This window comes from Camelus dromedarius, chromosome 28 (genome assembly GCF_036321535.1).
Source record: "Camelus dromedarius isolate mCamDro1 chromosome 28, mCamDro1.pat, whole genome shotgun sequence".
Classification (NCBI taxonomy): Eukaryota; Metazoa; Chordata; class Mammalia; order Artiodactyla; family Camelidae; genus Camelus; species Camelus dromedarius.
In genome coordinates, this window is record NC_087463.1 from 14742668 (window position 1) to 14767187 (window position 24520).

Genomic DNA, 24520 nt, shown 5'->3' on the forward strand with positions numbered 1-24520 from the left:
GCTCTAGCCCCCTTGTTTTGTTCTTCGTTTTCCTCGAAGGTGTGTGCGCTCCTAGCCAGAAGGAGGTCCCACCTGCTTGCTTCTGTTGCCTGGAGACGCCTCCTTGAACACTTGCTGCTGTCAGCCCACCGCAGAGGCAAGGCGGACGCCATCTCTGAGCTTCTAGGGCTGTGCTTTCTCTTAAGCAAGCATTTGAGTGAGCCTTCCATAATGGAAATTTATCAACCAAAGCAGAAAACATGTTTTCACAAGTTTTTAAACACTCGGGGCAAATTTGTTATTTATTTATGTGGGGAATTGAAGTTTGGTTTCCAGCGACAGTTTTGCTGTTGGGCAGTATTTGTTGGGTAAATGTATTTCTTTCTTGTCAGAATCACTTGGGAGATTTTTTTTTTTTTAAAGCACCCCCCCCCCCCTTTTCTCTTGCTTTTTAAAATCTAGTATGTCTTTTTGCCTAGCACTTACCATAGATTGGAAATCGTTTTGGTACTTGGAAAAGGAGCCGTAGACATTTATTACCAATTTAGTGGCTTAAAACAATGCAGATTTACGAAGTAGTACTTTATTTTTTTAAGTCTTTATTTCACTTCCTTTTTTTTTAAAAAAAACATATTCTATATGCTTTATTTTTTAATTTTTTTGGCGAGGGGAGGTAATTAGGTTTATTTGTTTATCTTGTTTTGGAGGAGGAACTGGGGATTGAACCCAGGACGTCGTGCATGCTAAGCATGCGCTCTACCACTTGAGCTATGCCCTCCCCCCTTTGTGAACTAGTTCTGCATGTTACAAGTCTCACGTAGGTCTCACTGGGCTAAAATCAGGGTGTCAGCAGGGCTCTGTTGAATCTGGGGGCTGTGAGGATGAGGTGAGGCTCTTGGCCTTTCCAGGTTCCCTGGGTAACCTTCGCTGTTGGGCTCGTGGCCTGCTTTCTCCGTGTTGAGAGCCAGCAGTTCAGCAGCTCTGACCATGGCTTCCTACAGGTCTCTCTCTTCCCCGGCCTCCCTCTTCCACTTTTAAGAGCCCCTGTGATTACACTGTGCCTGTCTGAACATTCCAGGATAATCTCCCTATTTTAAGGTCAGTTGATGACCGTCTTAATTCCTCTTTTCTCTGGAGAGAGTCGTGTGTCCCTGAGGTTAGAATGTGGCCGTCTTTGGGGGCCATTATTCTGTCTACCACGGTGGTGGACTTACCCTTAGGCTCTCTGACAGTAGGAGATGGGCCCATTGATGGGCCTTTGTCTTTTTATTGATTCCTGTTGGTATTTACCTTTGTTTTTTCTTTTTCCTGTTCTGGGCACATAGTAGGTGCTTGAAGATCACGGAGTAGAATTACCTTCTGGGAATGTGTCTGAGCCCTCCCTGGAATGCATCTGTAGTTCACATGGTAGAAGGTTTTAAAGCATCATTGGGAGAGAAGGAATCTGCTTAGGTCCAGATTTTTCCCAAAGACTAGTCTGTTTAGGAAACAGGGAGGGTTGCCTTGTGTTTTTCTCATTAATGCAGGATCTTAAAACACTACTGGAGAAGCCCAGGAGTCCTCCCAAGATTAATTTGAAGGTTTGTCATAATTGTAGACGTTCCTAAGAGATCATCAGGCTCTAATTTCCACTGCTTGGGCGGAAGAGGGGGCTGACATAGTCCTGATCGAAAACGCGGACTCACGATTTTAGGACCTTTGAAAGAATGACTCTCATTTTCATTGTTGGTTCTGTTGACTAGCTCCTTAAATGGAGAGAGAGTATGTCCTGCATGGTACAGTGCAGTTGGGACATTTGGGACATGAGCTAAATGTGGACACATGGGAGCATGGCCATGAATATTATTAATACAAAGGTGGTAAGTTTTGTTTGAACTTTACCTTTTGTGCAGTCTTGACATTACAGATCTTGGAATATGATTCTTTTGCCTCTGCTAAGAGGTTAGAAAAAAGTCAATGCACCATGTCTGTTTGGCAGGCCCTGGATGACACTCCATCTCTGTTAACTTCAGATTTAGGTTGGAGAGTTTGGGTTGTTGGAGAAGAAATGTGCTTAGACCTAATGATTTTTAGGTAACTTGATCATACCCAGTACTGCCAGGTTTTCTCCCAAATTGCTGTGTCCCCTCTCAGCAGTCCCTGTGCCAATGTGAGGACCAGGCACCCTCCCCGGTGCACCTGCTTGGGCCGTGGGTGTCTTAGGCTGGCATCTGACGGAACACAACTGTGAACTGACGTGCCCCGTTATTTTAGCCAACTCAGAATCGTGTTTCTCATATGCAGCCTTGTCCTGTGAGCATTTTCTATGGGTCGCTAAATCGACCGTAAAATCGTTTCATTTACAGAAATGGAAAATCAGATTTACTGTTAAGACGTTGTGCGTTTTTAAGCTCAGCGGTAAAGAGCCATGAACTTTCCTTAAGGCTTTCTCAAGGAGTGGTTTTGGTTAAGCTGCGGTGGTCCAAGGTGTGGATTTCCGAGCTCTCCCCAGCCCTGCTTCAGGGGGAATTTATGGGCCTTGGGGGTCAGGAATTTGCATTTGAAAACACACTCTCCAAGTGGGTCTTTGTGCCCTAAATTTGGAGCCACCCCCTGAATTCCTTTGCCCTGTACAGCAGCACAGTGCTGGGGCTCAGGGGCATCCAGGAAATACATCCCATCTGAGAAATAACAAGACTGCGGGGAGTTGTGGGGGGGGGTGAACCAAAGCATTCTCTTGAGTTATGCCAGAGCTTGACATGGGAGAATGTGGCTTGTGTGGCCAGGCCCATGGACTTGGTAATGCGGAACAAGGCCGACTTAACACCTCCTCTTGCCTACCCTGGTGAGTAGCAGCACCGGCCTGGGCTTCCTCACCAAGGACAGGCTCCATCCTTGGACAGATCTCTATATGGTGGGTGAGATGGAACCAGAGGAAGGGACTTGGCTTGACATAGCCAGTTCCTTGCCCAAACTCAAGCCATGGCATTCTTGCCTTCCTCTACCTAGAAAGGAATTCCAGGAGTGGGAAGGAAGCCTTGTCTGGCCCTTAGTACCTAGGGGGGAACAAGGGCTTAGTAAATATTTCGGGAATGAACTAAGAATTAAAACTTGGATCTCCTCGTCCAAAGCATTTGCAGGACTGCCTCTTCTCTGAGTGCTTTGTTTTTTCTGGATTCATATTTAAGGCTGTGGTTAATTTAAATCAGCACGTATATTATTAAGGATGTAGGAATATGTCCAGGACCGTGTGCCTCCGAGCAGGAAAAACAGCCTACCCTTATTACTGTCTAGAATAATTTATGTTCAAGATAATATGCCATCAATTTCTTTTTTTACCGTGTTCAGATTTGATTTAAGTACGTGTTTGAGGTGGGACGTCAGCCTCATTGCTCCTGGACGTTCATGTTTATTTATGGGGAAGCAGTTGGCCATTTTTCACTCTTTATTGGGGATCCGTATCATAGTGGAGACAGTGAGATTATAAGCTAATGATACTGAGTCTGTAAGTATGAAAAATCATTTCTCTGTGTTTCTCTCGGATTGTTTGAAATGATGTGAATGTGGTTCTGGCTGCCCCAACGGCTTCGCCGGTGACACGCACAGAATGTTTCCTCTCTTCTTCCTTAATGTTCTCAGAAGAAGCCTTTTCTCTTAACCTCTGGGTAATGGCTGCCTCTCCTTTAATTCAGGTGTTTCTCTCTCCCTCTTTCTCTTTTTTTTTTAGAATAACTGCTCCAAACTTAGTTACTGTGAGTGACAACCCCACAGTCCTTTGTGTCTTTCCAACATCGTTAACGAGTTCCCTTTACTTCCCTTCTCAGTCTGTTTCCCTGAAGCTCAAACAAGAATTACAAAGAAGTTCCAATAAACTGAAAACTTGATAGGACTCAGATCCCATCTGCTCTGTTAACTGAAAGCGAACACAGATTGGCTCTTGGAACGTACTGTTGTCAATACGGACGTCCCCGTTTGTGTTCCGCCTGATTCACTCAACATCACAAGTGTGTTGCTAATCATTGCTTTTTGGGTGCCTGTGATGCACGTAGCATGAGGCTTTTGACACAGTATTCACTGTTTGCAAAATGTACGAATAGATCAAAACCAAGTTGGTGGAGGAAACGTGGTGGCTTTTCATAGCTTTCTTTCATCTCATTTAATGATATAACTGCCAGTTCTGCTTTATCAGTGATTGTGCTAAAACGACAATTTGTTGATATGTAGAAAATCATTTTTTTCTTGTTATGACAGATTAATTTTAAAACTTTCCTCCCTTTGATTAAAAAAAGAAAAGAGCAAAACCAAACAACTAGTTCTAAGAACTGCCTTGTCCCTTCCCCAGGCCTGTGCGTCACTCTGGGAACTTGCATTCTTTCTGTTTTATTTTGTTGCTGTTGTTTTTTGGCCAAATGATCTTTTGCACCAAATCTTTCACAGTTTCCTGAGATACTTACTGTGCTGTAGACCATTGGGGCTGAAGGGAAGTCTGTCTGATTAGCTCATTTCTCATCTGAGGAACTGTTTCTGCTCCTTTCACCTACAATAACTGTTGCCCCAGGACATTGCTCCCTCCTTCTCTCCTGTGAAAGCTCCTCTTCCAGCTCCAGGTTCTGAGCCTTCCAGCCCTGATGTCCAGATCACCTTTGGCCCCCGCAACCTGAGCAGGATATCTTTTGAAGATTCCGACCTTGGCTCTCACACCAGCTGCTGCCACTCTCCTGGGGCCATACCCTACATCTCTGGGTTTTCATCCTTACCCAGGCCCCTGCGTCATCTTAAGGGTCTTTGATATCCCTGGGGATGGGCTAATGCACTGGCCTCGTCATTTCTCACTGAAGTAAATTCAATAGTATTTCTCTTTAAACCAAGCCACTGCTTCTGTTGAAGTGGCTGGACCTCTAAGCTCTTAAATTCTGCAGTCTTCTCTCTCTGCTTCATTTTTCTCTTGTCTACACCTTCTCCTTCCAGTGGTCTCAGTGGGACAGAGGTACCAGAAACACCTGGGAGGCCTCCTAAGGGCCAGAATAGTGGGGGATGTAAAGGGGAGGTGTGACACTCATATGCATCCATATGTTGGAAAGGTACCCAGGCCATCCGGACATCCCTTCCTGCCCTCAGCCTGGTCCCTTGGCCCCCCTGGATTTTCCCTGTCTGGCAGTGGTGTTCTGGCCTCACATCTACAGTATTCAGCCTGTAGTCCTTTATCAGCTGCTGCCACAGTGCCTTTGCACCCACTGCACTCTTTTATCTCTGACCCACTGACCTTTCCTGGAGGGCCTTGCTGTGGTGTTCTTTCTGCTCCTCGCTGCAGAAAATTGCTGACAAATGTCACCAAGCTAAGTTGTGTATCTTTATGACAAGTTCACGCTGCTAACTTTGGCTGGAATTCTGTTTGCAGTCCTGCTGCCCTACCATCATTACTTCCCAAGTTCAGTCCTCTTAGCCTTTGGTTTGGCCCCGTGGTTCTCAATTCTGGCTGCGTGTTAGAGTTACCTGGGAGAGGTTTGAAACTTTACCAATGCCCGGAGATCCCGATTTCCTTGGTCTAGGGCAGGCAGGCCTGGGCATTGATGGCTGAGTTTAAAAGCTACACAGGTGGTTGTAAGAAGCAGCCACTGTTGAGAACCAAGGTCTGTTCTTCTCTGCTCCCTTAATCACACTTGACAGCAAATTGTCAGCTGCTGTGTCATCAAACATCTGACAGCCTTCCTTAATCCATCTTGGATTAAGTATAGACCTTCTGTCTATACTTCTCTGGATCTGACCCTCACCTGCTCTTTTTAGGACCCAGGCCTGCATTGGCCAAATTGGATAACCCAAATATAAATGTCAAAATTTTGTGAAAGCCAGACAGCAAGGGCAGAGAGGGGCTGAGGCTGGGATGAGGTTCACATTGAGAAGTAAAGAGAGTGCCATCCAGTCTGCTGGCTGAGGGTTGTGGTTAGAGCAGGTACAGATCAGGCAGACCTCAGTTTGAATTCTGGCTCTGCTGCTTGCTGGCCAGCTGTGTTTTCCCTCCTTCTCTAAGGAAGTTCATTACACCATAGTCCCTCCTTACTTTACGCCTGTGGGATACACTCCAAGACCCCCGTGGTTGCCTGAAACCGTGGGTAATACCAGACCCTATACAGTTGACCCTTGAATGATGCAGAGGTCAGGGTGCCGACCTCCTGGGCAGTCAGAAACCCACAAATAATTTATAGTCTCCCCTCTGTATCCATGGTTCCTCTGTATCTGCGGATTCAACCAACCACAAATCAGGCAGAACTGCAGTATTTACTGTTGAAAAAAAATGTGTGTTGAAGTGAACCCGTACAGTTTAAACCTGTGTTCAAGAGACAACTGTATACACTGTTTTTTCTCTATGCATATATATCTATGATATGCGTACCTATGACGTTTAATTTATAAATTAGGCACAGTAAGAGGTTAACAACAGTAAGTAATAATAAAAAAACTATTATAACAGTGTATTGTCATAAAAGTTACGTGAGCGTGGTTTCTCTCCCAAATTATCTTGCTGTACTGGGCTCACCCGTCTTGTGATGGGGCCAGATGATAAAATGCCTAAGGGGTGAGATGAAGTGAGTGACTGACGTAGGCGTTGTGATGTGTTAGGCAACCGTTGACCTTCTAACCGCACTTCAGAAGGAGGAGCCTCTGCTTGGGGTGATCCTGGATCCCGGAGCCACGGCGATGTCCATGTTGGTGGTTGGACACCAGGAGCAGACGATGTTGACGGTGGGGGATCCCAGGTGGGGTGGCACAAGACTTCACGCTCCTCCGAGTGGCACACAGTTTAAAACCTATGAATTGTTTACTTCTGGAATTTTCCCTCTCGTATTTTCGGACCTCGGTTGACTCCAGGTAACTGAAACAGCCAAAAGCGAAATGCAGGTGGGGGGGTGGGGTGGGGGGGCTTCTGTAGTTACCGCATCAGATTTTGTGAGTGTGGAATTTGGTAACTGCATAAACCATGAGGCCCAGCTCCATAGTGAGTGCTCAGCAAATGTTCGCCCTTGGAAAAAAATGTTTCTTACTATCTTAAATTTCGGGACCATTTTCCTCAGTCCAGCAGATGTAGCATTTTATTTACCCCCCCTGTTGAATCCCTTTGTGCTTGGGTGACCATTACCATATTCTGCTTGTGCTGTTTTAATAAACTGCAGGTAATTTGAAGATAAGGATTAGGTGGGGCTTTGGTGTTTTTATTCCCTAATTGAGCAATTACTGTTTTTCATCAAGAGATGAATATATCAAGCAACATTTATTAAAATATAATTTAACCTAAGAAAGGCATGCTGCTTCAGGTACACGATCTGTTTCCCCACCGTCCCCCCCACCTTTTTTGGTGGGGGTTAGTGGGTGGGAGAGAAGGGAGGTGGGAAGGATATTGGACAAGTCAGGAGTTGGTGACTGAACACTAAATGTGAATGTTTTAGTACAAGACGAAACAGAGTTTCCGTGTATTAGGATCTGGGGTGAGAGTTGGGTGTTTTAATTTTGCCCCTGTTATTTGAGCAGATGACTTTTGTTTGGCACCTTATTTTCCTTTGGGAAAAAGCACAGAATTTGAGGTGATGGATTTTAGGTCCTCGCTGAAGGCTGCCATTTGGGGAGTCTCTCTGTATATACTTTGCTGTTTCCTAAGGTTTTGTTTATGTGATACATTTTCTATCTGTGGACTGTATCTTCACATTTTTAATGTGTGTTAAAGTTATACAAATAATATGTGAATGCACTCTGAAAAATACTCAAACACAGCATATAGGCTAAAAAGTGAGAGTGGGCCTTTTAATATAGTTGCCCCACCCCCATTCCCCATCTTTTTTGCCAGCGATGAGCCACTGTTAACCAGTCTGGTGTAAAGCCTTTGAGACCTTTTTGTGTACAGATCTAGACATATGGCCTCCCTGTATTGTTACAGTATTCCATCTTCAAAATTGAACTAAGTGATTTATGAAATTTGGGAGGAATTTCAACCAGTGTCTGCTCCCGCTTAGAGCTTGGTTTGATTAAAAATTAGTGCTGGGTAGTTGCTTAAGTCTCTGGGCTGTGTCGCCCTCTAGTGGTGGCTGACTTTGGTACGAAGGGCTGGCGTGGAAGTGATGGTTATGTTCCAACAAGCTGATGACAGCTGTGGTCAGCTGCTGACAGGTGTCTAAGATGTACTTTAGTGACCTCTGGAGTTGCCATCGCCTTTATACCTCTGGTGTGCCCTTTGTAAGAGACTTGAAATTTGCTTCAACTTTTCAAACGAGGCGTGCTGAGGTACCACTGAATTAGGAGGCTCTACCTGATTCATTGTTCACCACCAAACCAGTTTCAAAGTGGTTGCCCTCCCATTACAATACTTGCACCAGCTATGCCTCTGTGTCCCCCTGTTGCCCTTCGAGTCCTCTGTCATGGGCAGAGTCCCCACATTCTCTGCCTCCTGAATGTTTCATCACCTCTCTGCTCTCATGAAAACCTGGCTGGCCTTCCCTCGAGGACACTGCTTCCCTGACGGTCTCTTCAAGCAATAATATTTACCTGTTGATATTTCTAGCTCACCAATCCTTCCCCCGTCTTTTAAACCTCAGCTCCTCTTGAGATGTGGTCCATCAGCTATAACTCTCCTTCCCCACCCCCTGTTCTGTCATCGTCTCCTGGTCCCTGGACCCCGTTTATCTCACAGTCTTTGCTCACCTTTGTATGAGACCTCAGTGTGCACAGTGACAGTCCACCCAGCTGGCCAGCTGGCCCCTCAGTTCTTGACCTCCTCGGCCCCGCTGACCTTTCTGCACCTCATTTTATCTACTTTCTTTGGATCTTCTTGTCCTGATTAACCTCTAGAATCGTGATTTAAAGCATCCTGCTTCCTGAACTTCCACGCCCATCCTTCCTACGTGAGACTCGCACTTTAAAATTCAGAGCTCTGCCAGTCTGTGGACCCTCTCTCCTTTTCACTGTCCGTCACCCTCCTCGTGCCCTAAGATGGCAGCCTAGACTTCCCTCCTGCAAACAACCAAACCACGTGGATCTTCCTATTGCGTTGGACTCCCTGATGAGACCCCAGCCAACCCCGGGTAGGCTCCCCACCCTGGTTAGACTTGTTTTTCCAACTAGTCCAAGACTGTGTCACCCGGACTCTCATCACATTTGTGACCACCCACCTCCAGTGGGCATCTGTCGGGCGTCTCAGTACACTTTTGGGTAATTTGACCAGTTGCAAGAAAACTGTGACACCTTCTGATCTGTCATCAGTTGTCCCACACCTTCCTCCTCTTCTCCGCTGTTGACTCTCCTTCTTGTTTCATTGTGAAAAAGAAGCTGTTCGGTCAGGTTGTCTCATCTCCTGACCACCAGCTCCATCTTACCGCTGCCCTGTCACCTCTGAGAGCTTGAGCACAGGCCTGATCTTGTCAGAGGCTCCTCCTCTCCCCACAAGGAACCTTCTCTCGCCTTCTCAAGGATGTCTCTCTCGCAGGCCACTCTTTTTGCCCCTGGATTATTTATTTCTTCCTTTCTCCTGGATTCTTCCCAGTGACATAAAAACTGGCCTTATATAACATTTCTCGTTGAAAATTTCCTTAAAAATCCTATGTCCCTCTCCAGCCATTGCCCTATGGTGCTTCCCTTGATAGTCAGTAACCTTGAGGAGAATATATGCTACTCTCCCCACCGTCTACTTTCTCACCTTTTTTCAAGCTTATAACTGTGTCTGCTTCTACTTCTGTGGCTCAGGTGTCCAGTGGTCATTACTGAGAGTTCTAGAGGCTGTTCCCTGGGTGGGACACCAGCCGTCGGGGCCCCCTGCAGCATCGGGGCCAGCCTGCCCGTGTGTGGCCCGCCCCCGTCTTCCTCGGCCTTCAGCTGTATTGCAGCAGCTGACTCTCCCCCTTGAAAGCCTTTCTTGTCCCCCCCGCGTCGTCCGTTGGGCTGTTCTTGCCTCGCCTTGCGCAGCATTCCCTGTCAGCCTCCCTGTCGTTCCTCCTTTGCTTCTGGTTCTCTGGACGTTGCAGACCCCGGGTTGGCGCCCCCTCTGTCATCCTCCTGTACTCCGCCCCGTGATGTTTCATGCAGTCCAAAGCTCTGAGCACTCCCTGTATGCTGATAGGTCTCAAATCGTATGGCCAGCCTGGACCCCTCACCTTAGAACTCACAGTTAGAGAGCCAGCCCCCTACCTGACATGTCCCCTTGGTGACCAGTAAGAGTCTCAGACGTAACCTGGCCAAAGGAGGACTACTTCCATCCCCCCCCAGATCTGCCCACTTCCCACCCCAGGTCGTGCCCACTGTCTCTTACCCAGTTTTTCAGTTAAAAACCAGGTTTACCGTCTTCCTTCATATTTCTCATCTGACAGTGGTAATCACGAGACACTTACTGAGGGCTTCCTGCGTGTCAGGCACTATTCTGAGCATTTGGAAAAGCATGTCTTTAGACATGTTAATAACCCACTTTGCAGACGAGGAAGCTCAGACCAGAGAAGTTAAGTCATTTGTCCGTAGCCACAGATTTCCTAAGTGCTGGAATTGAGATTCAGGTCCAAGCAATGTGATTCTAAGTCTGGGCTCTTAACAAGGACGCTGTCCTCCGGCAGGAAGGGTGGCCAGCTGAGCCCTGTCTCCAGCCTGGACTCCCCGCCTCCTTCCCCGTCTTCCCCCACCTCCTGTCCCGAGTGATGTCTCCAGAGTAGAAACAAGATCACGTCACTTCCCCAGTGGCCCGTCACACTTGGGTCAAGAGCCCAGGCCTGGCTCTAAGCCCCGAGTCCCCAGCCCAGCCTCTCCACTCTCTGCTCTGCCCTAGTGCTGCCAAGAAAAGCTAACGTGAGTCATGAACACGCGCCTAGTAGACCCACCACAAAGTAGACAACACGACACGTTTTCATGTTTTAGTGACCCATTGCATAAAAAATAGCATTTCAACGTGGAATCAGTACTCACACACACACAAAATTAATGTAATCTTTTACACACTTTTCTTTCCATACTGGGTGTTTGGAAGCAGGCGGGTGCTGGACCTGGAGCACGTCTGGACTCGCTCGGGCCAGCCCTGTTTCAGGTGAGGAGTGGCCACTTGGGGCCACCCCGCTGCAGAGGGCTCCCCACCCCTTCTGCCCGCAGGCCCGCCAGGCCAGTCCTGGCCCCAGGGCCTTGGCGCCCGCTGTTCTTCTTGCTCGGAACACTCTTCGCACAGATCTTCACGACCTGCTCCCTTTAGCCGGAGAAGGTCTAGTGCTTGGAGAGGTCCTTCCCCGAAAACTGCCAGCTTTTCCCCGGAGTCATTCCGTCCTTTTTAGGCTTCCGCGGAGCGCTCACCCAGCCTGAAATGAGCTTATCTCCTTGTGAAGAGGGCCCCTGTGGCCCCCCTCGGGAATGTCGGCTCCCTGAGGGCACTTGCTCAGCCTACCCCAGCCCCTTAGGGTGGGTCCTCCCTCCCTGTTGACTGTGTTTCTGCCCCTGTCCCTTCCCGGCTGGGTGAGACCTGGGTGGCTCCTGCTCTTCTACTGACACTGTGGTTCTCTGGTAACACCACGGGTTCTGGCCCATCCTCTGCCACCTCCTGGGGACTAGAGCGGGCCCCGCTGACCAGGAGGCACTAGCCACGAGGCTGCTCAAGTTAAGATTCAAACCAAATAAAACTTAGGACTAATGCCTCGGTTGGCATTAGTCACATTTCAGACGCTCAGTAGCTACATGTGGCTGGTAGGAGAACACCCCCACCCACCTAGAAAGTTCTACTGGGCAGAGCTGTTGTGTGTTTTTTTTTTCCCCAACTTAAATTTGGGAGGGGGGAGTAATTAGCTTTATTAATTTTTTAGGCCGGGTGGAGGTAATTAGGCCTGTTTATTTATTTATTTAATGAAAGTACCGAGGATTGAACCCAGGACCTCACGTGTGCTGAGCGTGCACGCTACCACTGAGCTATACCCTCCCCCCATTGTGGTTTGAAGTCCAGTTATTTGGCTGCTTGAAGGTTTAGGATAGGATACTTTTTCCCATCATGATTTGTTTATTCATTTCAACATCCCTAGTTGTGGTTGGTTGTCAAATTCTTATCCCAGGGAACTTCATGGGGGAACGAACCCTAACTCTGAAATGGTTTGGATGAGAATGTCTAGCTGTCTCTGAGTAAATAGGACTGACAGGGATCTGGATGACGAGTCCAAAATGGTAGATTCCGTTTTGAGTCCTCACATGGGACATTCCATCATGTAAACAACAGAATGCCTCCCTGAGCCACGTTGCCGCGCCCTCCTCCACAGGCTACCCTTATTTTTGTTCTGTCATATGACCGCTTGACTGAGAATTGGCGCCAGAGACCTGGCCTGGCCTTTCTAGGTTTTGCAGGCAGGTGAGGCTCCGTCCATAGTCCTTGCTGTTACCATTGTGTCGTGTTGGGATTCAGGGGATTAAAAACCTCCCGAGCATATCAGTGCCCTGTAGTTGAGCGGCCCATCGAGATGCCCGGAGCGCAAGATGCAGTTCCTCTTGTCTCTCCTGGATGCTGAGGGCAGAGATGCTTTTGTCTTTCCTGGGTGAGTTTGGCCTTTGGTTGGCTGAGCGTTCTCACTGTACTCGGTTAATGATTTCCCACCTACAATAACCTGCTCAGCTGCGGACGTCCGATACAGTGTGGTTAGTTCCAAGCTGTGAGGCGCCTGTCATGCATGTATAAGGTTTCTCTTATTAAAAGAGAGGGTTTGGCAGCAGGTAAGATTTTTCTGGCATGTGTTTTCCAAATAGTTTAAAAAAAAATCCAGATGCCACGTGTGAGATTAAAACAAAAAACAGCCTTGTGCTTTATCGCCTCATTGAACACATGTTCGTGTTGTTGGCCCAGCCCAGGTTGCTGATGGAGAGTGTCCTGAGAAGGTTGTCTGGACAGTTGTTGTGCTTCAGGACACAAAGTCTAACCGAGAAGTTCATGACCGTCCTTGGCCGCAGCTCCTCCGCTTTCTTGGGTCTTATCAGTGCCCAGTTTATCAACTGGGAGGGGAACAGGATGGTGGATTCAGGAATCACAGTGTCCTCCACATTTGGTCTCCATCTGTGTCTGTATTGCCCTGAAATGTGAGGTTAGCTCTGGGCGTGATGTCCTGGGATCAGATAAAAGAATGGAAACACATAGTTCATCCAGCTCATCCTTCTGCTTGGTCATCGTCTGCCCTGCCATTCTAGAAGCTTCTCCATTCAAATATGGGACCACAGTTGGTTTCTGTTTTCTTTTCCGGCCCATCTTAGTTGGAGGAATTAAGTAGTAGAGTTCTAAAAACTCTTGCTGCTGGAGGGGTTCTGCAGATGATTTCATTCGTGTGTGTGTGTGTGTGTGTGTGTGTGTGTGTGTGTGTGTGTGTGTGTGTGTTCTTAATAGAAATCCTGGAAGATGTGTCACAGACCAGCCCACGTGTGGATCGTGTAACCCGGACAGTCTGGGATTCATTCCATGCATCCGTGGCTTCATTGTGATTTGCTTGGCTGACTGTTGGCAGAACTGCTGACAGCGGAGCGCACGGCCGGATGCTTTTCGCCAGTTCTTTGAACTTTTGTTGCGTGTCATTTCACATACAGATGCTTCTTGGACTCCGTATGTCGAGGTGTACTTGGAAAGTTCTGGGACGAGCAATTTAGAATTTTGAACCAGTGTCTCAAATTTGATTATGTCATTTGAGACACGTTCTTGTGTAAATATATTCTGAAAAGGTGAGTGAAAGCAGCCACTGTCAGTTCTGAAACAGGCCCCCTTCTTCCTGCCAGCGGAACCCTGCATTGGCTCTGCTTCCTTTTCTGGCTCCTCATTTCTGGAACAGAAGAATTAAGCCAAAAGGACTCAAAAAGCACCAGGTTGACCAGAGGAGATAGAAACCGTGGGGTCAGGGCAGGCCAAGTCCCCTATGGTCTCTTCTCCCTCTGCTCGGTGTTCTGAGCCTTTTAGCCTTAACCCCACTCCAATGACCTCACTACTTAGTTTCTTTCTGTTTTGCCATCCACTTGGAAGGGGTTTAGGAAGGAAGACCTATAGAACTTCCTTAGGATGAATTAAATGAGGCAGCCACACAGGAGTGGGTCCAAGGGATGGTGTATGTGAACAGTTAGATTGTTTTGCAGATGTGAGTTGACTCTCGCACGCGTGGAACTGTGACGGGGTGAGCAGGTTCCTGTTTGGTTGCTGCACACCAAAGGGCACTTGAGTAACTTAGGGGCTTTACTTCTGAGCCATCAGCAGTCAGGTCCGGTAGTGGTAAGGTTGCCCCGTCTGGAATGCTCCCATCAAGTTGGTTCATCTAGCGTGTACCCCCCGGGTTCCTCATCCGCAAGGTGGTGGCACAGTAACGTGACAGACTTGTGACATTTAAGGAGTTAGTAAACATATGGAGCTTGGCATATGGCCAGTCCTAAGGTGATCCCAGGTTCCTGCCTCTCTGAGCACTGAGGGCCCTGGAGCTTTGAGAGCTTTGAGCTGGTGGTGGTACTCTGGTTTGGGGGTTTTGTTTTGATTTATTTGTCTCTTGAAAGTGATGAGAGTACCTGTGACTTGCTTTTGAGTACAAGCTTTTGTTTGAACAATGACAAAGTGAGAGGTAGTCCGTGAAAAGTGATGGGAATAGATGTGGTGGCTGGAGATTTGAGATGCTTAATGGATCGAGAGATCAGACAAATCAAGTAGGAAGTCATTCATCTCAAATAGCTAATGTCTGTCAACTCATTTTTAGGAGATTAATACGTTCATAGTGGCCTTAAAAACCATGGTGTGCATCTCACATCCAGATGGAGGGGCCTCTTTTCTTTGCAAATGTCAGCTATTCAGGGTGCTCTTTGGCTCCGTCCACTCACGTACCCAGCACTTGATACTCAGTGAACGTTTGTCAAGTGAATGTATGGAGGGGACATGAGTGACAGCTGAGAGTTGAGTGACTTTTCTGATTTATGTGGGAGATCCTGGGGCTCTGACCCTAATGGAGTTCATATGGTTTTATATGCTTAAATGTTATCATTTATTTAACATTTTGAAGTCTTGAAGAAAGGGTTAATTAGGAGAAAGAGCTCCTGAAGTTTCTGTGCTGACTGTTTTCTTTACTGTAATGTTTGCAGAGCTCATGTTTGCAGAGCTCCGGGGCTTACAAAGGGTTTTCTGTAGCCCCACCTGTTGACTCTTGCCCCTGGGGGTAGATGTCACTTCCCTTTTATAGAAGAGGTCAGAGCTCGGAGGAATGTAAAGAAACTTGTTCACTGCTAGTATGCCAGGTTAAGTGGCTGAGAGAGGACTTGAACTCAGATCTCTACTTTGGATCATGTGCTCTTAGCAGTAATGAGTGAGTGTGTGTGTGTGCGCACGCGCGTAAGTTGGGGGGAAAGTATATATATATATTTAGATAAGGAGTTGAGCTCCAAAATTGCGAGTTGATTTTTTTCTCAATATACTGATACTCATGAGGAAGCAAAGGCATCCTTCCCTTTTCATCCACACCAGACTGCCTCATGCGTGCTTCATGGTGATGATTCAGAAGCTAGAATATTCAGCACACACTCTGCTAGTCCGTGTTCTAAGCGCTTTACAAGTCGAACATGAGCTCATTTAATCCTCATAACAAGTGTCGGAGATACGTGTTAATTTTTATCCCCCTTTTGGGGATGAGCTTGTGAGGTAGAGAGGATTGAGCTTCATATTCTTAATATTTCTGTCAGTTGTCACCCAGATCAAGCCAAGCAACCCCACTTCCTAAGTGAAATTTCCGCGTTGCTTTTTAAAATTTTCTTCTGGAACTAGGGTTGCCGTGAGGAGGAGGCTGTGCTCTTTGTATCCTCAGTTTTACTGGAATCACCTGCTTATGCATTTCTGTCTCCTTGATGGGCAGTGAGGACCTTCTGCTTTGTTTACTGACCTTGTTTACAGCCCCCTCTATGATGTCTGTCCAGATGAGCCCTCAAGCCATGTGTGAGGAATGAATGCAATGAATGAATGAAGGAAGGAAGGAAAGAAGGGGAGGAGTGCATGTGGCAAATCTACCCAACATCTTGGATCTGCTGTGACTTTGACCTCGTGCTGTCATGTAAGACATTGTCTCATTCAGCGGATGTGCCTCTTTAAACTACAGTTCATGGTCAACATGAGTGTGCACGTCTGTTCTGAGAGGCAGGGCTGAGCTGTGTTTTTGGTGCCTTCTTTTTTGGTTTGCTCCCCTGACTGTAAATTCACATGGAGGCCTTCTGACCTTGAACCGAGAGATAAAAATCACCTTCATTTCTGGAAGCTATGTTAGCGCAGACCGTGAAATTCCAACCAGTGATCTCAGGCATCCTGCAAAATCTAACCTTTGGCCTACTTGGCGGCGGCCAACCTCTTTCTAGTAAATCCCCCACTGCTGTTTGGCTTTTCTTGTAGAATTAACACATTTACAGAGTTTTCTTCATTGGTATTCCTGGTGCATGGTTTTGAATGTCCTTCATCCGTCGATTTGTGGGGTTGTTTTGTTTGTCTTCGGGTTGTGCGTTTAACGAGAGAGAAGCCAGAAGGCACCCCAGCTACGGGGAGAATGGAAGCGTGTCTCCTAAAGGGAGACCCCAGGTTACTGGGGCCTGGGGTCATTGCCCAGGTTTCTTGAAGAAGACACTGGATTTTCATTTTGCTCATTGATAGAAATACCCTTGGCGTGGTTGGCCCGGAAGCCGAACGCCTGCTCCCCCTGCTGGCCGAATATGGTAGTCGCTGCATCCACCCGGGAACCAGAGGGAGATAATAAATGTGAACGCGGTTGGAAACCGTTGTCTTAGAGGTAAAGCAATCAGTAATGAGGATCACAGCTCACATGCTGAGGGTGTTCTGTGTGTTTTTATTGTGGACGTTAGGAACAATTTTGGCTCTCTGTGGGACGCGGTTTCCTAACTCAATCAGCTGCCAAGGAAAGTGCTTCAGGGCTGATTGTTCTGTGTGAGCAGAGAAAGTGGGCTCTCAGGTAAGAGCCCAGTCCCGGTGGGGATGATCCTGTCCCGACCAAGCTACTCATGAAGTGGCTTTAATGGCAAAGGGTCTGTGCACTGGATCTTTGATACTTAACCTGGCCCGAGAAACAAGCCGTTCTACTTCGTTTGTGGATAAATTACTGAAGAATGTGGGGAATGAGCACCTTCACCCCATCCCTTCTCCTTGGCTGAGAGGCGGGATTGTGGCACCATGAGGCTGACACAGGGAGATGCCAGAGTCCCTGTAGGACCTCGCTGGCCGTGAGTCACCGTCACCCAGTGTCCGCTCATTCTCTGGATGGTCTTCTCAGTCCTCGGTGCTCTGCCATCAGGCTGCCTGATGTAGCCCTTAAAGCCGAAGTGCCCGTTGGTACCTACATTCACCTCGTACCCTTGGCCATTTAACAGCGCAGACTCAGCTCATGTTACTCTGTTTGAAAGACGAGAGAGGGTTTGCTGCCCGTTTTCTAGGGGTAAGCTGGGAGGAGAGGATTATAGGGTTCCTGACTGCTTCTCCCCCTCTGAGCAGGAGACCCTCAATTACATTTCTCTCAGTCCCCTTGACTATTTATTTTAGGGGATATAATCCTTAATGAACTGAAACTAGTTTGGATGACATGGGGAGAATGGGGCTGATAATACTCAGAGGATAGTCTATTCTATTAATTTTATAATCGAAAAATATATTTAAAGCCATGCCTATTTGTTTGTTTTTTTTTTAAATCCAGTACAAATAAACAAATTAGAAAGTGAAACATCCCCTCTGTCTGGTGATTGTTAGGAACAGCTTAACAGGTTGATCGCCCCATCAACCCAAATCCGAGTAATAGTTGTGTTCCCTCAGGGGCCCTGCCAACCAGATATGGGTGACACTTTCCTTTCATCCAGTTATGCAGAATTTATTCCGAATTTATTCTGTGCAGAATTATGATATTCCAGGAAGAAACATAACTGTAAAGAGGTCGAAAATTAAAAATAAGAAAAGGAAAAAATTTTTAAACAATTCCAATTTTACTGGAAAGACAAACAGATGAATTATAAGCACGTGTATTGTTAGTGCATCACACCGCGGTGAGGTGTGCATTTGGGCCCCGCAGGAAACACACCCAATTCACAGTGGGCGAGCAATGTGTTAAGGGTCCAGGGTGTCTTTTGTTTAAGTTACCTGATAATAAATTCACTGTTCTTTCGGGTTGAGCTGTGTAGATCTGGCTGAGTGGAGTCAGCTGTGTCTGAAGAGCTCAGTTTCAGAACAGCTGTGTCCACACATCTGCTTCCTTGCTAACCTCCAGAAGTGGGGAGCTTATGAAAGCACTGTGGAGTCCTCCACCCCCGCCCAGGAGTGGTGGGTGTCTGCAGCAGAGTGTGGGCTGGAGGGAACGGAGAGGGCTGAGGCTGGCGAGCTTCATGGTAAAGGTCGGGCTTTGTAGATCGTTAGGGGCCCTGGAGTTGGGGGGTTTCCCAGACGTTGCCATCAGGTTTATGTTTTGGTTCCCTCACCCTGGTTCATCCTTTATTGTCCTGGAAGAGAGCAAGAGCAGAGGCAGAGACACAAGTTAGGAGCCGTCCAGGCCATCCAGGTGAGAGATGTGGGTGGCCTGGACTAGCGTTGGAAGATCCAGGTAGATGGGGCAATGAGGTACCTATAGCTTGGAGGGCTTCTGTCTAGTTAAGAACGTAGCACAGAGTGTGCAGTCCTACAGTGGGTCATGCTGATGAAGTGTGAAGGGTGGAAAGGAGTTGCAAAGATCAAGAAACCTCTCAAGTTGGAGGGACTGAATTTTTTTTTTACTTGATTTACTTGATTACAAATCATAATTCTTAAGCCTTATAAAAAGCCCACTGTTTTCCCCACAAAGGGCCATGAAGAAACACAGTATGTTCCGCTGTCATGTTACAAAAATGCAGATTGGTGCCGCGTGCTGTAAGAATTCCAATCAGATTGGTTTCTTTGTAATCAATGGATTCTTTTGTCCATTTCTGAGCCCAGGATTCCTTTCCCCTTCTAGTGGTGTATTTTAAGTGTTTTTTTTCGGAGGAGGAATGCCTTCCTCATGTAATCCATCCATTCCCCACTTTGCAGCGAAGTTCTGATGAATGAGTCCTTTGTGCCGCCCTCGGCCCCGTTCGTGTCTCCGTTGGAGATCGAACAGGTGGACTCGCCTCTGCTCTGAGTCGTCCATTATTTTTCTGAGATTATTGGAGGCCTCAGAGGAAGTGTTCGGGGTTCCATTAGAAATCCTGGTCGCCTGTCAGATTGGCAATCCGTGACTGTGATGAGAGGGCCATGGGGAAGAGCGCGGCTTTTGTCGGCAGACAGACCTGGGTTTGACTGAGACCCAGCTGCCCCATCACGAGCCTTCCTTAGGCTTGTTGTTTCCCCTCCTCCGGCCTTGGTCTCATCCCTTGTCGGAGGAAGACAGTGACACTTTTCTGATGGGCTGGTGGGGAAGACGGTCTTGGCCGGGTGGGCCTCCATGAAGGGCCGGTGCTTTGGTTAATGCTCGTCAGCACGAGGAGGGGGCACCCGCAGATTCGAGATGCTCAGGGTTGTTACCTTACAGGTGACGTCGCAGCGTGTTTAAAAAGCACCTCTTACTGTCTCTCACCCTCAAGGCTAGGCGAGAAAACTAAATTATTCAGGTTAGAAAAAATACGAACTCTTGTGCAGTATTGTCAGAGAGGCAAGTGTGGTTTTGGGGATTTGTGATGAAATAAGTCATCTCGAGTTAGAGAGTAAATTAAAATTCCTTTACTGCATCAGGGATGAGGTGGAAATGAGGCAAAAGATTGCACTTTTCTTGGGAAGAGTCCAGCTACAGTCTTCTTTTTAACCATAGGTGCTTGATCATTTCACTTGACTGTGATTTACTCTGGTTTCCCGATTGTGTGTGCAAGTCATTGACATTCATATGAAGAAGGTCTCTTTCTCCCTTTAGGCTGGCGTTTGGAATATATGTCATGTGACTAGTGTTAACGAATACACGCATGTTTGTATTAATGTGTATCGTTTAGGTTGAGTGTGGCTAATATGAATATTAGAAGAATTTCCGTTGCTTGTCCCCCCATTTCCAAATTTCGAATTAAAAACACGAAATACTCTGAGAACCCATGCCTGTGGTTAGGAAGCCTGGCTGGGCTCTTGCATTGCAAGCTGCCATTTGATGAAGCTCATGAGCGCTGTGAAAACAGTGCTGCCCTGTTTTGTCAAAGCAAAGTGTGAGGCTGTGGTCGTGACAAATTTCAGACAAATGTCATGCCAGCAGGAGCCTGGTTTGTCTTTTCCTATTACAAAATTTCAAATTGAATTTGAACCACCCATTTAAAAATTCTGATTCTAATGTAATGTTCAGTTTTCAGAAGGAATATCTTGTGTCCTCCTCTCGGTGTTTAGGGAGCTGATGGTGACGGTTCCTCTTTCTTGGGGTAGCCTGACATACGGGCTCCGGGGTCGTAAACCTCAGAGGATGTCTGAATGGCAGCGTTTAAAACTCGAGCTATTTAAGAGGGAGTTTTGAGGCGCTTCCCTTGTCCTCTGTTTTTAATATGTTTCCCATCACTGGCTCGACCAGGTCTGTGTGTTCAGGAAAAGTTCTCTCCACTACCATTGTAATGCCAGATATTTATGGAACGTGGAGGCCTAGAAGATGAAAATGCTTGAAATGAGAGTTTAATTTCACATCTCCTTGAAAAGGGCAAGCCTCACCTTTCACTGTTTTTCTAATTGCTTTTGACTCCATTGAAGAAGACCCTTTAGCTCAGGTGTTCGATGACTATCAAGCCAACGGTGTGTGGATGCTGCAGGCTCTTTAGAAATGCAGGCTGGAAGAGGGGAGACGGGACTGCATGATTGGGTCAGAGACGCCAAGCGGGCAAAGACCTGGTTAGCGGCCAGGAGACCGGGCTCCCAGTTCTGAGTGGGAAATGATATGTGTTGATATTTTCTGTGTACCAGGTCCTGTCTAGCTGCTCTGTGTCCTCTGAACCCTCCCAACAACCAGCCCTTCGTGATAAAGGATTATATATCTCTGTTCACTGATAGGGAAATTGAGGCTTAATAATGTGGCCAGTGTAATGGGCCTGAAAAGCACCCCTCCTCTCTCGACCTCACGTTATATCACTTGGCTCAACCTCGTTAGATGCATGCCTGCTGCCTCCTCTCTCAGAAGGGCTGGCATAGTATCTCTTGAACTAGAAATTTCAGTAATTCTGATACTTCTGGAAGAGGGGCAGTTTACTTCCATATTTCTTTCTTATCTGCAGTGATGACAGCAGCCTTGGAACAGGCTCTAAGGATCTCTGCATTACGGTATTTTGCAAACCCAATGCCAGGGGTGATGCAGTGCTGTTAGGGAGTCGGAGCGTGAGTCAGCCAGAGAGAGAGGAAGTGCGGCAGGACACGCGGCACTGCCCCAGGAGCCCCGCTGGGCTGTGCTGGCCGGCGTCCTGCATTCACGGCCTCACAGGCAGTGACGGACGAAGGCATCACCAGGGAGCAGAATCAGTGGTCCGTATAGAGTAGTCGCAGGGATGGGCTGTGTGGCAGGCAAGCCAGTGGATTCCCACAGCTGTCCAAGGATGGGAGGAGAAAGGGCCCTGGGGCCGGCTCTAGGATTTTGCAGGTGCGGGAGTTAATACCACGAGGCTCTGTGCTGCCTCACCCTTAGGTAAGAAGGGGATTAGCCAGCATTGTGCAGAATTGGCCTTTTCCCCGCAGTCTGATACCAGGCACCTAAAATAGCACTTCAGCTGTTACTAAGCCCACCTTTCCACCTAGAAATACACCAGGCGCTTGAGCTGGTTTTGTTGTTGTTGGAGTTGTGTCTGGGATGGATCTCCTTTGATTTTATTTTCTTGGTGGGGGGCAGAGCAGAAACTTCTGCCCCAAAGATCATTTCATGACTATATATGAGACTATCTTTTTTTTATTTTCCAGTTTAGGCTTCACCACATCTTACTGATCTCTCTGAGGCATGATGGAGTTCAGAGAGGAGGGTAGTTGTGCTATTTTATTTTCAAACTGTTTATTGCATTTTCTGATTATAAAAGTGAACATTCACTGACAAATCAGAAACCATAGGAAAGGATAAAGAAGAAATAAAAATTACCCACCATCTCCCCCAGACTGAAGTAAGAGCAGCCACTGTTCTAGCCCATCTGGACCTCGTTCTCTGCAGACGTGGTTGTGAGACAGGTGCTCTGAGGGTGTGTCTTGGCAGGGCTGTGTCCCCAGCACCTGGCAGCATCCCCGGTATGCAGTAGGAGCCCAGTAACTGCATGTTGAGTCGTACAGTGCTATCAGTCAGGGTCCCACTGAGGGGACCTAACCCTGGGAACTGCCCACACGTGGGTGGAGGCTGATGAAACAGAAAGGATCACCCTGAGATAATCCACAGGCGATATCTGCAGGAAGCAGGCATCCCCCTGGGGGCTGGGGAAGCCCAGGGAAGAACTAGGGTGGCCTGAATGGACACACCTGACCGGGACAGAAGTCTCTCCCTCTCTGCCCGGCGGAAAGCTGGCTGGCGAGGGAGTCAGGAAATGTAGTTTGCAGAATCCCTACCCCAGGGTCTCAGGGCAGAGAAGGGACGGGTGGGTTTAGAGTTGAGAAGACAGTAAACAACCAGTACTGCCTGTCCTTTTAAGGAATTAAATCTGGAATCCAATTCCGCTCTGTTCTGATGAAACTTCCATTTTTACTGTGAATAAGACATCACGGGCACCTTGGGCGTCAGTAGATACAGCCCTGCATCCTCTTTCTCTGTGGCACAAATTCTGGGGTCAGAGTCCACCTGAGCTACTGCTGAGGGGTGTGACTGGCCAGTTTATTTAGTGATTTAAACATTTCCCTCATTTGTGAGATGCACCACGCTGTGAGGAGTAAATGAGCTTATGCCAAAGTATTAGCACTTCACCCTGGAGGCCGGCGGTGCCTGATAATAATGGGAACCGCAGTGACAACTGTTACTCTGACCGATTCACTAATTCAGTTCAGTTATTCCGTTATTACTCATTAGATGATTAATGAATTATTTTTTTTCCCTTGATGAGTATTCATGTAAATACACCTTTGCCCACTTGTCTGGGTCTTTCTGCAAAAAAAATGGGCTGTGTCAAACTCTGCTGTTCAAGGCTGTTATGTATCTTCCCAAAGTGCCTTCTAGACCTTTTGTACTAATTTTTAATCTTCCTTCTGACAGGACCTCTCCCCCTCACACTTGGAGCAGTCCGGTGGTGGTATTTTTGTTGTCAGTCTGCTGGGTTGAAAACATATACTCTTGTCTTTTATTTGTATTCTTTTGATTACTGGCGAGTCTGAGAGTGTTTTCTCTAGACTCGCTGGAAACAGCGTTGCTTTGTGATCAAACACCTGAAGCCTGGACCACTCGCTGTCGGGTTCACCAAGATCGATTTTCTCGAACTGTCTCAGTATCCGTTTTCTCCCTGGGCAAACAGGGATCGTAGGGGTAGTGCCTGTCTCACGGGCTCGTGGTGAGAAGTGTTGAATCAGAGCCAGGCTTTGGTACTTAACCTTCCAGTTGACTTTTGAGTTAACCTCTGCTCCTCCTCCGTTGTTGGTCTGTCGATCTCAGAGGGGTGAGCTGGAGGGACCTGAAGGTTGAGGACGGGGCCCTGGGGCAGGGGCCGTCAGAGACAGAGCAGTTCGGAGTGGTGGTGAAGTCCCCCAGCATGGCGGTGGGTGGCTGAGGTAGAAGGTGGGTGGAGGTGCTTGAGGTTCCGGGGACCCTTTATGAACTGAGGGTGCCCGTGGGCCTGGGCCCTGACGTCATTTTGGATCATGCAGGATTTGGGCGGGAGAGGAAGGTGGTGACTCAGGTTCCAGAGTCACCTTTGAGGAGGGGAGAGGTCCACGGGTGTTGGGTAAGGGGTCAGGTGGTCTGTGGACGGTGTGACAAGGAGGGCCCTTCATGACAAGTGGAGGGGCAGGCAGGGGGATGGGGGCTGTGGTGGAAGGTTCCAGGGTAGGCCTCAGCCCTGGCCTCCCCGGGCCTGTCCTTTGTACTGAGCCAAGCTTCTGGCATGAAAAGGAAGTGGTGGGCGCACTTCAGAAAAGGCTGAAGGTGAAGGGTGTCCCAGTGGGCTTGGTGCAGAGGTGGGGGCAGGACGGGGAGTCTGCAGGGTGACAGCGGACACTTGGGGCCCTGTGCTCCTGCCTGGGTGACGGCCCTGTGCCTGACTTAATGCTCTTGAAATCTGTCTTGAAAGTTTTGGACAAAGTGCCCACATTTTCATTTTGCACTGGGCCCTGCAGATGGTGTAACCTTCCAGAGAGGATGTGTGGCGCAGAGGAGGATGGGAGAGTTGACCAGGTGGGTGAGGTGGAGGCAGGGACCCAGGAGGACCCATAGGGAGGCTGGGATTCACTGTCTCAGGATCCACATGGAGCCCCTGTGAGCTTAGGCTGGTGCTGGGGGCCCAAGGACTGGGAGGTTTCTCTTGGTTAGAAGCGGAATGTCCTGCAGAGTGATTGATAGCTTTGACTTAGTCGTTGTCTGTCTCTCTGTATGCTTTTGTGTGTTTTGGTAACTTTTTTTTTTTTTTAATTAATTATCTCAAACTTAGAAATAGGCTGAAGGAATGTGGTTGCACTGGC

The 24520-nt window shown here is 47.8% G+C and overlaps 1 protein-coding gene across 4 annotated transcripts in view; it reads left to right on the forward strand.

Annotated features, from left to right (window-relative positions):
• The window catches only part of NEDD4L (NEDD4 like E3 ubiquitin protein ligase), a 299087-nt gene that overhangs the window by 51971 nt on the left and 222596 nt on the right, over positions 1-24520 (forward strand). The window lies entirely within an intron of this gene.